Source organism: Oryctolagus cuniculus, chromosome 12 (assembly GCF_051225735.1).
Source record: "Oryctolagus cuniculus isolate XC-2025 breed Fujian yellow rabbit chromosome 12, ASM5122573v1, whole genome shotgun sequence".
NCBI lineage: Eukaryota > Metazoa > Chordata > Mammalia > Lagomorpha > Leporidae > Oryctolagus > Oryctolagus cuniculus.
In genome coordinates this window covers 50,203,425-50,218,787 of record NC_142878.1, presented here as the reverse complement: position 1 = coordinate 50,218,787, position 15,363 = coordinate 50,203,425, and the positions used below count along the sequence as shown (strand labels likewise).

At 44.8% G+C, this 15,363-nt stretch overlaps 1 long non-coding RNA gene across 39 annotated transcripts in view; it reads left to right on the top strand.

Moving 5' to 3' along the window:
- The first annotated feature begins 7,644 nt into the window (after nucleotides 1-7,644).
- LOC103351184 (uncharacterized) overlaps nucleotides 7,645-15,363 on the top strand; it is a 430,373-nt gene continuing 422,654 nt past the window's right edge. For 10 of the 39 annotated variants that reach the window (XR_016217441.1, XR_016217446.1, XR_016217439.1 and 7 more), the window contains exons 1-2: nucleotides 7,647-7,828; nucleotides 11,164-11,384. This is a non-coding gene — a long non-coding RNA (uncharacterized LOC103351184). Of the gene's footprint in view, nucleotides 7,829-11,163; nucleotides 11,385-15,363 lie in introns of all 39 variants that reach the window. The other 29 variants (XR_016217449.1, XR_016217448.1, XR_016217447.1 and 26 more) reach the window with 11 other exon arrangements.

The following is a 15,363-nucleotide window of genomic DNA, read 5'->3' as shown; positions in this document are numbered from 1 at the left end:
AACTCCCTTACAGATGGCTGAGACCTAAGTACTTTGATCATCTTCTTCTCCTTTCTCAGATACATTAGGAGGGAGCTGGACTGGAAGTGGAGCAGCTGGGACTTTAACTAGCACTCTGATATGGGATGCTGGCATCACAAACAGTGGTTTAACCTGCTGTGTCCTAATGCTAACCTCAATATGGTTATTCTTATACCTATAAACTGCAATAATTATTAAAGTGGAGTTAATTTTTTAAATGTGAAAATACTTTTGAAACCAGTAATAACAATTCTGAAACAACGTAAGTAAAACCAGATAAAATACCTAAGGAAAAAATATAGGATACCTCTTACTACAGGCTAAAGAAAATAAATTTAAATTAGATATCTATCCTCTCTTAACATTCCACCAGAATCCCTCTCAAACTGTGTACTTTTTCTTTTTTAAAAGAAGATGCTGTGACAGGCAGGATCCAGGAAGACTGCTGGAATCAAGGAGGATTTCGAAACACTGCCCCACCAGTGGTGTTGGATTAGGAAGCAGAGTCATGGATTCTATTTGCTCCACCCTCTGGCTTAGAAAAGTCACACATCATCTTGGCAGAAGATATGAAAAGCTCTCTGTTACCAATACAGCCTATTGCTAGCCCAGGGATTCCAACCAGAAAGTCAGGCAGTTGCATTCCTTTCTGCATGAGGTCAGAATTTTATAGGCAGTCAGATCAGGGCTCTCTCCCTCTTTCCTCTCTTCTTTCTTTGCTTTGAACTCCAAACAAGAGACTGAGCACCTCAGTAGACCTGTGCCACATGTGTGATAGATCCAGCGCCGTGCCATGCCAGGGAGGAATTAATTGGTGGTGGTGCTTTGGGTTGGGATTGTGAGTATGACACACAGAGCAGAGACAAGAAGAGGCTGGAAGCATGATTGAGCAAATGTGCATGGCTGTAGGAGGCAGGGCGTGCGGGGACTTCATGTCTCTCTCTCTGGAAAAGTGGTAATTGCAGACTGTGCCTAAGCTCCCAGCATAGTCAAGAGATTCTGGCAGTGTGAGAAAGAGCTTCATTTATTTATCCAGCGTGTGCTGTGTGCCAGATGTTGTTTTGGTGGTAGAGAAACACAGTACAGAATACAGACCAGGGCCTCCATTGGGAAGGGGGAGACAAAACTAAGTACACTATTGAAAAATATAACTTCTGGGGCAGGCGCTGTGGCGCCTCTATCTGTGGCGCCGGCATCCCATATGGGTGCCGGTTCTAGTCCCTGCTGCTCCTCTTCCAGTCCAGCTCTCTGCTGTGGCCTGGGATAGCAGTGGAGGACGGCCCAAATGCTTGGGCCCCTGCTCCCACGTGGGAGACCAGGAGGAAGCTCCTGACTCCTGGCTTTGGATCGGTGCAGCTCCGGCTGTTGCGACCATCTGGGGAGTGAACCAATGGGAGGAAGACCTTTCTCTCTGTCGCTCTCTCTCACTGTCTGTAACTGTACCTGTCAAATAAATAAATAAAAATCTTAAAAAAAAAATGTAACTTCTGATCCTCATTGGTGCTCTGAAGAAAAGGCGATGAGGTAGCGTGGTCTCTCAGAGCACGGCATTGCAGCTGCCGCTCAGGCGCAGCTCGCGGCTGCAGAATTCGTACAGGGGAAGCCAGAACAAATGGGGCAGAAGAAACACAATTTCTGTTATTCCTTTTCTTGTTTGAGTCTACCGTACCCTGTCATGGAAGTGCTGTTGCTATGCAGTTTTACAGATGAAGAAAACCTAAGATAATAAATGGGGAAAGAAAGCATTCCTAAGAGAAGTGTGAAACTTGTGAAAATTCACAATGAAATGAACACACTAACAATTGAATGACATTTAAAACTACCATTAGATCCCATTTTCAGTGTATCAAATTTGCAAATATTAAAAAAAAAAAACAAATCATTCCTAGTGATGGGGGGCAGCTTTGACTCTTCTCTTTGCTGCTGCTGAAAAGTTTAGGGGGTGGCTGGCGCCGCGGCTCACTAGTCTAATCCTCCGCCTAGCGGTGCCGGCACACGGGGTTCTAGTCCCGGTTGCCCCTCTTCCAGGCCAGCTCTCTGCTGTGGCCAGGGAGTGCAGTGGAGGATGGCCCAAGTGCTTGGGCCCTGCACCCCATGGGAGACCAGGAGAAGTACCTGGCTCCTGCCATCGAATCAGCGCAGTGCGCCGGCTGCAGCATGCCAGCCGCGGTGGCCATTGGAGGGTGAACCAACGACAAAGGAAGACCTTCCTCTCTGTCTCTCTCTCTCACTGTCCACTCTGCCTGTCAAAAAAAAAAAAAAAAGTTTAGGGGGTGTATTCACTGAAGCAATCTTACTTGTTGGAGTAAATCTGAAGTAAATAACTGAAAAAGCAAATACATGTTAACATAGGACATGCTAATTGCAGTACTCTTAATAAAATCCTCCATTGGAAACAACCTGTTTGTTGGGCAGAAGCGAAGCACTTCCATATGTAGAACCTTTACATGGTTCCTAAAGATGAAGTCCATGAAGATTTATCAATGATGTGGGGGATGATTATTAAAATATTAACCAAATAGTAGGCTAAAATTTGTGTATGTGGTTTAATGAATGTTGGTAATAGAACCATTTGAAGTCTAAATGGACATTTATTTTTTTAATTTTTTAACTTTTATTTAATGAATATAAATTTCCAAAGTACACCTTATGGATTACAATGCCCCCCCCCCCCATAACTTCCCTCCCACCCGCAAACCTCCCCTCTCCCGCTCCCTCTCTCCTTCCATTCACATCAAGATTCTAAATGGACATTTAACTGTTCACTTAGAAATTATATTTCCCAGTTAGCCAGGTGTGGCCACACAGCCAAAGCCTGGCCAGTGACTCGGGAGCAGAAATCAGATCACACGCCTCAAAGGAAGCTGCTTGCTTCTGTGTCTGCTTTCCCCTTTCCTTAGGCTGGCATGTGCAGGAGGGTAAGCAGGTTTTTTTTTTTTTTTTTAAAGATTTATTTTATTTATTAGAAAGACAAAGTTATGGAGAGAGAGAGGAGGAGGAGTAAGAAGAGAGAGAGAGAGAGAGAGAGAGAGAGAAAATATCTTCCATCTGCTGGTTCACTCCCTAAATGGTCCCAACAGTCATGGCTGGGCCAGACTGAAGCCAGGAGCCAGGAGACTTGGGCCATCTTCTGTTGCCTTCCCAGGCACATTAACAGGGATCTGGATCAGAAGTGGAACAGCTGGGACTTGAACCAACAGTGCCCATATGGGATGCGGGCATTACAGGTTGCAGCTTAAACTGTTTATGCCACAACGTTGGTCCTAGTAGGTTTTGATAAAATTTTTAAAATTAACATGTAATACACCTTTGTGGGGCACCATGCACTATTTCAATACATAAGTATTAGTTATGTGTGCCTGGTTGGTATGTGAGTGTGGTAGGTGCAAGTCAGTTTTGACAATGAGAACAAGTACAATGCGCTCTAGCCAGGATGAAACAAGACAGAAGGAGCCTTGATTCTTGTGGAGTCCAGCTTCTATATGCTGAGCCTATCCGATGGAACTTTAACGAGAGAACTACATCTTTTCTCTTGTTTTCAGCCATTGTGAATCAAACTCTGGTTAAGCCTCTGAACTAATATTCTAATGAGCCACTGTGGAAAATACATGAAATTTTTCATTTCTTCTTAATTTGATTATTTAATAGTTAAAGACACTATTTTTTTTTTTTTTTTTTTTGACAGGCAGAGTGGACAGTGAGAGAGAGAGACAGGGAGAAAGGTCTTCCTTTTTTCCGTTGTTTAACCCTCCAATGGCCTCTGCGGCTGGCGCACTGCGGCCGGCGCACCGTGCTGATCCGAAGGCAGGAGCCAGGTGCTTCTGGTCTCCCATGGGGTGCAGGGCCCAAGCACTTGGGCCATCCTCCACTGCACTCCCTGGCCACAGCAGAGAGCTGGCCTGGAAGACGGGCAACCGGGACAGAATCCGGCGCCCCGACCGGGACTAGAACCCGGTGTGCCGGCGCTGCAAGGCGGAGGATTAGCCTATTGAACCGCGGTGCTGGCCAAAAACACTAATGTTCTTAGTAATAATACTAAATAGTAAATCTTGATATGAAATTTGTTAATGAAAGCAGAGTGCTTAACGTTACGTCTCTGTCATTCTGGCAGTCATAGGTGCATGTGTTTCAGAAAGCACTTAACTATAAGCACAGAAATCAATGAAAATAATAGGACCTGACGCGAAGATGACAGCCTTGCTTAGTTTCTATGAGGGTTTGATCTCAGACCTGTGAGTATTAGTAGCAATTTTTGTTTTTCACTCCTGCCTATTGCTCCCAGAATGGGGTACCGTGTGCTTGTTTATTCAGGGGTCTCTGTTACAGACTTACTCCAATGGAGTGATCCATTGTTCCAGGGACAAGGAGGGTGCTTCCTGAACTGAGTAACCAAGAGGCAAAAAGGCGGGAGAGAGATAATGGTAAACATGCATTTTTCTTAGGGAAATTTTAATAGTTTCTCTTCATCAGCATCATTTACTAGAACCTAGATGGGTAGTCAGCATGAATATATAGGAACGTTCCAGGCTGCATGTGATGATGCAGGTGTTAGCAAAGGGAAACTGTGATAGAACCAGAATGGAAGGGAAGATTGGGAACAGAGAGACATAAATGGAGACTGAATTATGGAGGGGAGGAAGGGATGGTATAATAGAAGGTCACATTCAAATCCAAGTGTGGGAGGGGCAATTCTAGTCCAGTGTCAGAAGACTTTGAAATACAAAGGAAGGGGATGAGGCTTTTAACCCTGAGGGAAAAGATGATGGCACAATCAGGAAATGTAGCACACTTCAAGGAATTCTTTCTAAATACAAGATGGAAAAAGAACATGGAGAAAACTTAACTTTCAGAGAAATCACCTGGCTGAACAGAGACTAAACAGGCTCTAGTCAAGAAGAGTACAAGATTGTGCCAGCCATTCTTGGTGTCTTGTGGGTAGGAGAGACTCCAGGAATTCAAGGGACCCAGACAGAAGAGACAGGGAAATGAAAGGAACTCTCATGATTGTGGGGCATCTGACATCCCATGCGCTCCATTTGAAGATTTGCGGGGCGAGTGTGATTGATATCCTCTCAGTGGGCCTCTTTCAGTTCAGAGAGGGAACAGGAAGCCTGTGGACAGGAAGGATGGTCTGCCCCTTTCCCAGGGTCTCAGTGTGCTTTGTTCCATCTTAACCCCAGGTGGCCCTTTCTGCTACTGGTGACCTAAGCAATCCTCCGAAGTATGCTCAGAAACCCAATAGCCTTTTTATTTTTTTTAAAGATTTATTTATTTATTTGAAAGACAGAGTTACAGAGAGAGGTAGAGACGGAGAGAGAGAGGTCTTCTGTCTGCTGGTTCACTCCCCACATGGCTGCAATGACTGGAGCTGCCCTGATCTGAAGCCAGGAGCGAGGAGCCAGGAGCTTCTTCCAGTTCTCTCACGTGGGTGCAGGGGCCCAAGCACTTGGGCCATCTTCTACTGCCTCCCCAGGCCATAGCAGAGAGCAGAAGAGGAGCAGCTAGAACTAGAACTGGCATCCATATGGGATGCTGACACTTCAGGCCAGGGCCTTAACCTGCTGTGTCACAGCGCCGGCCCAAGAGAGAGGTCTTCTATCCACTGGTTCACTCCCCAATTGGCCGCAATGGCCGGAGCTGCACCGATCCGAAACCAGGAGACAGGAGCTTCTTCCGGGTCTCCCACGTGGGTGCAGGGGCCTAAGGACTTGGGCCATCTTCTACTGCTTTCACAGGCCATAGCAGAGAGATGGATCGGAAGTGGAGTAGCTGGGACTAGAACTGGTGCCCATATGGGATGCCGGCACTGCAGACAGTGGCTTTACTCACTACGCCACAGCGCCAGCTCCCCAATAGCCTTTAAAGGAAACATTCTGATAAAGCATGAGCTGTCCAATCATGTGACTGATAACGTAAAAGCAAATCAAACTAGCCATTTGATACTATTTTTGTGCCATTAGAGAGAAGAAAAACTACAGATTTTTTTTTCATATCCAGTGTCTTTGAGTGTACAGAGAAAATTAATTTGCTGTTAGTGGGAAATTGGCAACATCTATTAAAATTTACTCAATTTAACAAGAAATTTAACCTTTCACCTTTGACATCTTTCTTACAGAAGTAATCATGCAAACATGCAAGGATATGTGTACAGTGATGTATAACCCAATACTGTTCAGAAAAATTTCCCAAAACCAAGTGCTATCCATCCATAAAGAAAGAGTAGCAAATTACTTTACAAGGCATTTCTCCCTAAGGAGTACTACAAAGCCAATTAAAAATGTGGTTGAACTATTTTTACTTTCATGGAAGGATATCCAGGATATATTGAGTAAAAAAAATCAAGCTAATAAGGATAAAAATAATACACTTGTGTTCTCATATGTACACAGAGAAAAGTCTGGAAGGATATATACCACTTAGGGCTTGTTCTAGGGGAGAGAAGGTAGAATGAGGAAGGACTGGATGTTATAACCTTCATTTTTTTTATACATTTCTGCATGGTTTGAATTTTAGGAAGATATAATATGTGTTTATTTCCACTGTAATTTAAAATAGGTGCAAAATCAAAATGAATAACAGTCAGTAGTAGACACCCATCTTTCCGGGCTGAGGCAGAAAACTGTTGGTGACTTGAGGTCATGGGTGATTCTGTTCCAGCATCCAATACAGACACATGCTGAAATGTGCATCACTTAGGAAAGCCGAAACAGCTGCTCCAGGCAGAACTGAAAGAATTCAATTTCTCTCCATACTAGTGTACTCCAGCCAGTGCACCTAGTGGCGTTAGTATCTACTCCTCAGCAATTCCTTTGACTCTTATCGACCTCCTGTTTTTACCCAAAGCAATTTTGTTTTATTCTTTTCTCATCAATTTACATTTTCATGCTTACTGGGCTCTTGACACTGTCTCATTCTTTACAGTAGGGACTGAAGTACATGTAAAACTTTTGCAAAATAGTTCACAGATGAATAAAAGGCAATGCCCCTGAGGCTGTAATCAAACCAGACGTCATTGGCACCTGGTAGATATATTAAATTAAAATCAGAAAATATTGAAGGTTAGTTTTCTCCCCACTCATAGAGTTGATTTCATTTCATCTGTCTTCAAAAGAGGACATAAGGGGTAACAGGAGATATGCACAGAGATCAGAGAGGCGAGATGAGAGCAAAGGATGCGATGAAGGAGATTGAAGGATCGTGTAGCATCAAATAATGAGATTGCATCTGGACCTACACATTTTTAGTGCTCGTAGGAGGTGGCATAACGCTCTGGCACCCTGTTAAAGCAAGTCTTCAACTCTGGCATCACTCCCTAACTGGGTCCTGAACCACTTCCGCTGGCTGCTTCCCGCTGCTGCAGCTTGATGTGCTCTGACCTCACTTTCTATTCATCACTTCACAGCCTCAGCTGTGGCATTAACATGTGGCATTGGTGACATCTGCTGTCATCCTTCATGGGGGTTCAGAGTTCCCTTATGTATTCCTAGGGAGAATAATCCCCACAAGATGTTCATGTCCTAATCCCTGAAACCTGTGGATATACTAGTTTATGTGGCAAAGGGAGAATTTAGGTTGCAGATGGAATCAATGTTGATTAGCTACTGATCTCACAACAGGTGGAATTACACTTGATTATCCAGATGGGCTCAATATAGTCACGAGGGTCCTTCCACGTGGAAAGGTGAGGCACGCGGGGCAGCCCGAGCGGTGTGATATAAGAGGGCACTTGCTTCACCTTTGGAGCTTCGAAGCTGGAGGAAGCGGTTCGTAGCCGGGAAGCGCGGGCACCCTCTGAAACCTGGAAAAGGTAAGGAAATATGCTGCCGGACTCCACAGAAAGGAAGAATCGTCTTGCTAGAACCTCCATTTTATCCTGGTGAGACCTGTGTCAGGATTTAAGGGACAGAACTGTACAATGACTTTATGCTGCTTCACACTGCCGAATCTGTGGTGATTTGCTACAGCAGTGATAGGAAGCCAACACACCCCAGCTACTTTACAGTGAATATTCCTCCCGGTTTGACCCAAAGCCCTTGGTGCCTTCCAACCTCATGCAGTCTCCAATGGGCACTAAAAATGAGATTCTGATTATAGCAGGAACTGGACTTCCCAGCTTAACATTTTTTTTTTTTTTTTGTTCAGACTACCCCTCCACCCTTCCTTTCAGCAGAGGGCTCCTCGGCACTATGTATAGAGTTGGAAACGCAAAGAATGTGGTGTTACGTAGAATATCCAGGCATGTTCTTGATTGTTTCAGGGCAGCAACAGAACTGGATGGTCGATGCCACGGGCCCTGCCTTAGTAAAAGCTTATGGTTGATGACTTATGGCCAGTGGAAGTTAGATTGCTGTGCCATGCAGTTTAGCCAGCTAGAACTACATTGTACTAGGTGTAGGCTGATATTTGTGCAAGTGATATTGGAGACTCGGTCTCCACTCTAAATGTGAAAGAAGTCATGAGCAGATATAACAGATGAATGAATATTCACTATGTAAGCTGCTTGTCTTGGTATATTAGTCATTTGCAAACTTTAGTTTACATAAAAGCCACCTGGGGACCTTGTTAAAAAATGTAGATTTCTAGCTCTGCTCCTCGGCATGAGTGAGCCTGGAAAACATCTTTGACATGTGGTCCTTAATGCAAGTAATCAGTACAGCACACAGTAAGCATGGAGGGCACCGAAACTGCTTGGGATCAGGGAGGGACACCATTCAGAAGGTCCAGTGGTTTGTCTTAAAGGGCAACAAATACATAATTTCTGAAGCCCCCCCCCCCACAATTTTATCATTCTCAAGGATGCCCACGCCCTTTCACTTTTACCTTATCACATAGGCATGTACCGGTAATGTGGAGTCAGATGTGGTAGAGGGCATACTCCTGTGGGGGTTGATATCCTAGTCTCCAGGTGGGCATCTGTAGGGTCCTTTCCGATTCTATACTATCTCTGTTTCCCACTCTGCTCACCAATAGTTGATTCCTAGCATGGAGCAAAGTATGTGTTCCTTTGGTGGGGAATTTCTGTTTGTAAGGAGTTTTGCTTCTTAAGTCACCATTGGACTTGCATTGGCCTTACACTTGGGAATGTTCTTCCGTTCAAAGGTAGGGAGAATAATCTGATCCCTTCACCATGAGATCTTGCTCTCCAAAGTCTAGTCTGCCTTTGATCTGGGTCAGTTGGGTGAGGAGGGCTCTACTATGGTTGTACAGGCTGAAGGTTTCATTTCTAGTAGGTGCATGGAAGTGGGATCCAGTCTAGGCCACCCTCACAAAGCTGGATGCCAGAGCTAGGGCCAGGTTTGTATCTGGCTGGTAGAAAGGGCACCTTTCAAAAATCCACATGCAGCCTCAGCTCATGACCCTTCCAGGTAGCATAGTCAAGGATCTCGGTTTTTTTTTTTTTTTTTTTTTTTTTTTTGACTGGCAGAATGGACAGTGAGAGAGAGACAGAGAGAAAGGTCTTCCTTTGCCGTTGGTTCACCCTCCAATGGCCGCTGTGGCCAGCGCACCGCGCTGATCCGATGGCAGGAGCCAGGTACTTCTCCTGGTCTCCCATGGGGTGCAGGGCCCAAGCACTTGGGCCATCCTCCACTGCACTCCCTGGCCACAGCAGAGAGCTGGCCTGGAAGACGGGCAACCGGGACAGAATCCGGCGCCCCGACCGGGACTAGAACCCGGTGTGCCGGCGCTGCAAGGCGGAGGATTAGCCTAGTGAGCCGCGGCGCCGGCAGGATCTCTCAGTCTTAACTCCCTTCTGGACCTCAGTGACTGGAGTGCCGGACTCCTATAAAAAGGGAAAACAGAATGAAATTTAGAGCTGTTAGCTGCATTTTCCAATAGTTGTAAATCCCTGTTTATTGACAATAATCGGACCTCATGAAAAGCCCACCAGTTGGACTCCGCTGAATGCATCTACTTGCTGGAAAAACAACCTCCTTGGTGAGTGACGCATTATCCCCTGGCGTCCTGTCAATCTTGTTTGCCAACTTCCAGCTTATCAGTTGGACTTACTTAATGCTGCAGGCCAAGATATTTTGTGTCTTAATTTTAACTCATTGCAGACAGCTGATTAGTGGCAGTACCTCATCAGTACACGAAGGATATTGGCTCCAAGTTGGAAGATGCTTCTCAGCATTTTTCAAAGCTTTACAAAACTGTTGGAAGAGACCTATTTTTAAATAGGATAGGAGAGAAACATGGAGGATACAAACTGGTTACGTTTCCTCTTCTATCTAGTCCCATTTTTCTACATTTCATATGTCAAAATGATCTCTTGAGTTTTTATATAAGTCTGCCTCTGTATCGTCTACTCCCCTGTCCTGGGTGAAAACAGCCATTGAGATTCTGTGCCCCGCCTTTCTCAGTGGGTTCCCTGCCTGAGCTCTGGCTGTAGTAATATTTACTGAGCTGCTTGCTGCCCACTTCATAGGCCACTGAAGTTGCAGGCAACTCTTCTGATGAACAGTTCGAGTAGTGGGCTTTTGAGCAGTTGCTGACCAGCTGCTTTGGTCCAGATTCAGGCTTGCCTCCAACCTTGCTGGCTGAAGTATCTGACTTGTAGAAGGCTGGACACGGTCTCCTTAATAAAGCAAGATTAGTAGGTGCTAAGGAGGGCATTCCAGATCATTAGCTACCTAATCAGAGTAACTAAAGGAGAAGTTCTCCCAAGTAGGCTATTGTGCTTGCATGAGATGACCAGGCACGCACAGGGCACTTCTTATGGAATCTCCCTCCGTCCTCACACTGAGCTAGGGATTAGTCTTGATTTTTTTTCAGTTGAGAGATCTGAGGTGCAAAGACTTAGAAAAGACTTAGAATAACATTTTCTGAAGCCATACATCTAATAAAATGAGGCAGGGGGGAAACACTTTGCAGGGAAGGAGGCAGTAGTTAAATACTTCATATTGACAACAAAATACGCGTTTGGGAAGAGTGTATTTTTCTGACTCCTGCTAGGTCAGCAGATCAGTGCTGCAGGAATTTTTGCTGGATTCAGAAGTGATTCTTTGATCTCTTTTTTTTTTTTTTCCAGCCTTTCATAAGCTGAAGCCTATCTTGGCCAAAATGGACATCTCGGATGTAATGTTATTTCCACATTTTTTCCTCTTTTGTCGGTTTAATAGTGTGACTGTTTTTCCCTTCTAGATAGTACACGCCTAGAGAAACTGGTGTTGAGCAAGAGAAAATGCCAATAGATCAGCCAAAGGTCAGTGGTTCACAACCTTGGCTGCCAATGAAGATCACCTGGAAAGATCTTAAATTCTCCATCTCCAGGCCACACCCCTCTCCCCAGCCTGCTGGAATAGTGTCTCTGGGAAAGAAGCTGGGCAGCAAAGTCGGCGTCTCTGGAAGTGGCCCAGGCATCGGTGTGTTTTTAAAAGCTTCCTGGCATTTCTAGCATGCTTCCTCACTGTAGAGTGAACAGGAAGCACTTGGGTATGTTTAAAATGCAGATTCAGACTCAGTGGGTGCGGAAATCTGTGTTTCTGACAGGCTTCCAATGCAAGCTGTAGAGTCTGCTGCTCCCCACAGTTGGGGTACTAAGGTGAAAATGGGATCCCTGGATCTGTGGCATTGGCAACTTAGGTGGCTTGTTAGAAATGCAAATTCTTGGACCCCATTCCAGACGCGAATCGGGTACTCTGGGGTTGGAGCCCAGCAATATGTCTTAAAGCCTCCAAGGGGTTCTGGATAAGAGTTTCCCATTTACTTCAGTGTTAAGCTTTGTAGAGGAAAGGGAGCAATCTCATGCTTCATTCAAAGTAATGGAGAAAGTGTCTTATAAGAGTACTTAGAGGCTGGCCTGCGCCGCGGCTCAATAGGCTAATCCTCCGCCTTGCGGTGCCGGCACACCAGGTTCTAGCCCTGGTTGGGACGCCGGATTCTGTCCCGGTTGCCCCTCTTCCAGGCCAGTTCTCTGCTGTGGCCAGGGAGGGCAGTGGAGGATGGCCCAAGTCCTTGGGCCCTGCACCCCATGGGAGACCAGGAGAAGCACTTGGCTCCTGGCTTTGGATCAGCGCAGTGCGCCGGCCGGCCGCAGCGGCCATTGGGGGGTGAACCAACGGAAATGGAAGACCTTTCTCTCTCTCTCTCACTGTCCACTCTGCCTGTCAAAAAAAAAAAAAAAAAAAAAAAGTACTTAGAGAAGTAGCTCAGTTTTCAGGGGAACTCCGGAAAAGATGCACAGCCAGAAGTACAGTGAAACCAGGCATCCCGGGAACTTGTAGGCCTCTGGGAGCATGAGGTGGTGGTCAGTGTCCAGGGTGGCAGAGCAGGCTGATGCATTGCCTGCCTAGATGCAGGGGTGCAGGCTTCCTCCTCCAGGACCTGCTGTTACTTAACAGTTCCTCCCCATCTCTGCCCCTAAATTTCTAAGGCATGACACCTTAGCATTCTGGAATGAAATTACTGAAGTGATAATTCTGACTTATCTTCATAAGGTATTTTACCTAACTTCTCTTGACCTCAGTGTTCTTGTACTGAGAAATGGGAATACTAAATGTACCTACCTTATAGACTTGTTGGATTAAATGAGATAATGGATGTGATATTGAATATTTAGAATGACATGGGACCCAGGAACATCTCACAAGCTTTCATTACTGTGTTGTCTTTTGTGTCTTTATGCTTGCAGTTGCATCTAACTCTGACTCTCAGTATAAACCTCGAGTTCAAATGTTTGAGAAAGACAGTTTGTTATAGTGAGTCACTTTTGTTTAATAGGCAAAGCTTCCACCAAGCAGCTGTGGACATCTGTGTATATGCTGTTTAGGGTCACTTGTGGTCCTCTGGTTCGTAAGACTTCACGTACTTGGGAAACTCCACTCATGAGATGCGTAACTTGAAGGGAGAGAAAGCCTGTGTGATTTTTGTGCTGTCTATGGGACACTGGCACTCTTCCAAGGCCGTATCCCAGTGGAGTGCCTTCTTCCCTCAGCTTTGACCAACCCATCGTGCCTTCTGCTGATGACCTGGTGTCAGTCTCCACAATTTAGAAATCCAATTTTAGGCTGGCACCGTGGCTCACTAGGCTAATCCTCCGCCTTGCGGTGCCGGCACACCGGGTTCTAGTCCCAGTAAGGGCGCCGGATTCTGTCCCAGTTGCCCCTCTTCCAGGCCAGCTCTCTGCTGTGGCCAGGGAGTGCAGTGGAGGATGGCCCAGGTGCTTGGGCCCTGCACCCCATGGGAGACCAGGAGAAGTACCTGGCTCCTGCCATCGGATCAGCGCGGTGCGCCGGCCACAGCGCGCCAGCCGCAGCAGCCATTGGAGGGTGATCCAACAGCAAAGGAAGACCTTTCTCTCTCTCTCTCACTGTCCACTCTGCCTGTCAAAAAAAAAAAAAATCAAATTTTATATGAATCTACCAGATTTTAGCTGAGTGCACATACAGAACTGGGGGCCTCTTGCACTATTACTGTCACTTCTGTCCCCTTCTGTCATCACATTCCTAAAGGAGTGATTTTAGATGCTGCTTGTTGGTAGAGGCAAGGAGCATGCAAATTTAGGAATGCATACTGCCTATCTTAAAAGTCACTCCCCCCTTCTGCTTGGGACTTTTAAGGGAAATATCTTTTGTAGTGTTTTTTTTTTTTTTTTTTTAGATTTTATTTGAAAGAGAGAGAGAGAGAGGTCTTCCATCCGCTGGTTCATTCTCCAGATGGCTGCAATGGCCAGAGCTGTGCTGATCTGAATCCAGGAACCTCTTTCGGGTCTCCCACATGGGTGCAGGGGCCCAAGGACTTGGGCCATCTTCTGCTATCCCAGACCATAGCAGAGAGCTGGACTGGAAGAGGAGCAGCAGGGACTAGAACTGGCGCCCACATGGGATGCTGGCACTTTAGGCCAGGGTGTTAACCCTCTGTGGTGCAGTGCCGTCCCCCTTTGTAGTAGTTTTTTAGGTTGGAGAAAAGAGGAGTTGTCAGTTGCTTACAAACTTTTTCAACTGATTTCCTACCACAAAGCCGCTGGGTTGGTCTACTCCAGTATGTGGATAAACAGTAAGACCAGTCTTGTAATGCATTCTGCCTGGGTGAGATGGGCGCCTTTAACAATGTTGTAACTGCTATGTCTTTCTGTGTTCACTGACTTGAGTGCGGGAATGCAGTCATGCAAGGTGTGAGATGCTTTCCTTTACAGTCTGAAGTTACATGACCGTGGTGTTCCCTGCTTGATCATCCAGAATGTCTCTGTTGCCTTTCTTCCTTGGAGAAAAGTAGAGAGAACTCATGTAGTGATGATAATGACAGGTCTTTTAATCTGAGGTCACCCTGTAGTTCCCATCATTCTTGTCTCTCTCTGCTCTAGTCATTAGTTTCCACATCAGGATTTTAGACAGTTTCAATGTTTGACTTGTGTAATCTTCAGTATATATAGATCTTTCTTGAAGGAAACTGCTTGAGACTTTCAAGTGTTACTTATTTCACTTTTATAGAATTCCTTAAATATGTAACACTACAAAACATATTGAAGCATGTGTTAGTTATAAAAACTTTACCATCTGCATTTGTTTGTAGGTGTATATATTTATAAGAGCAGTTATTGATTGAGCTTAAATTGTCAATGCTGGGTGTGTTAATAGATTGGATATAATTATGTTTTACTTATGATTCTTAACCATTGCCAATAAGCATTAAAGTTGCAGTTGCTTTTATTGTCATTTTGATATTTTAATCGTCATTTTAAACAAAAGTTAGTGAATTAAATACATTCTCCCCATGCTGAAAAAAAAAACACTAATATGGTACTTTCATTACCTATTTTCTGGCAACATAAATGACAGTATTTTGAAAAGTTCAGTGGAAAAATTGGTGCAAATTTTTTTGAAGTCTTTGCAGTTTTTTGTAATATGCATTTCCCACACTTTTTGAAGACCCCATATTTGCATGGATTTCAAAACATTTTAGCATCTAAAATGAAGTTATCTTTTAATTTCATTTTCTATGACCTTTTTGGAGTATTCTCGAATAGCACTTAGCAAAGGCCCGGGTACTTGAATATTTGACTTTTTAACAGTTATATGCACACTATGACTTGGTTTCTCCATTACTTTTTCTCTGTTCAAATTGCTACAGAAGTCTTGTATGATGTATGGTAACTTTACCTGTTCTTGACTTGGTTTATACCTCATTGTTAACACAAGCAGCCACTGGACTCTCATGTCTCCCAGGTGACATGGCTATTAGGTGTGCACTAATATTTAAGTTAATAATATGAGAACAAAGTTTCTTAGATTCTTGTCTTGAAAAAAATCTCAGGACCTTCAGTACTAAGATTCCAAGGTGTTTAAAAAAACAAAAACAAAAACAAAACAAAACACTGGTCCAGTTATCATGAAAGTTTCACTC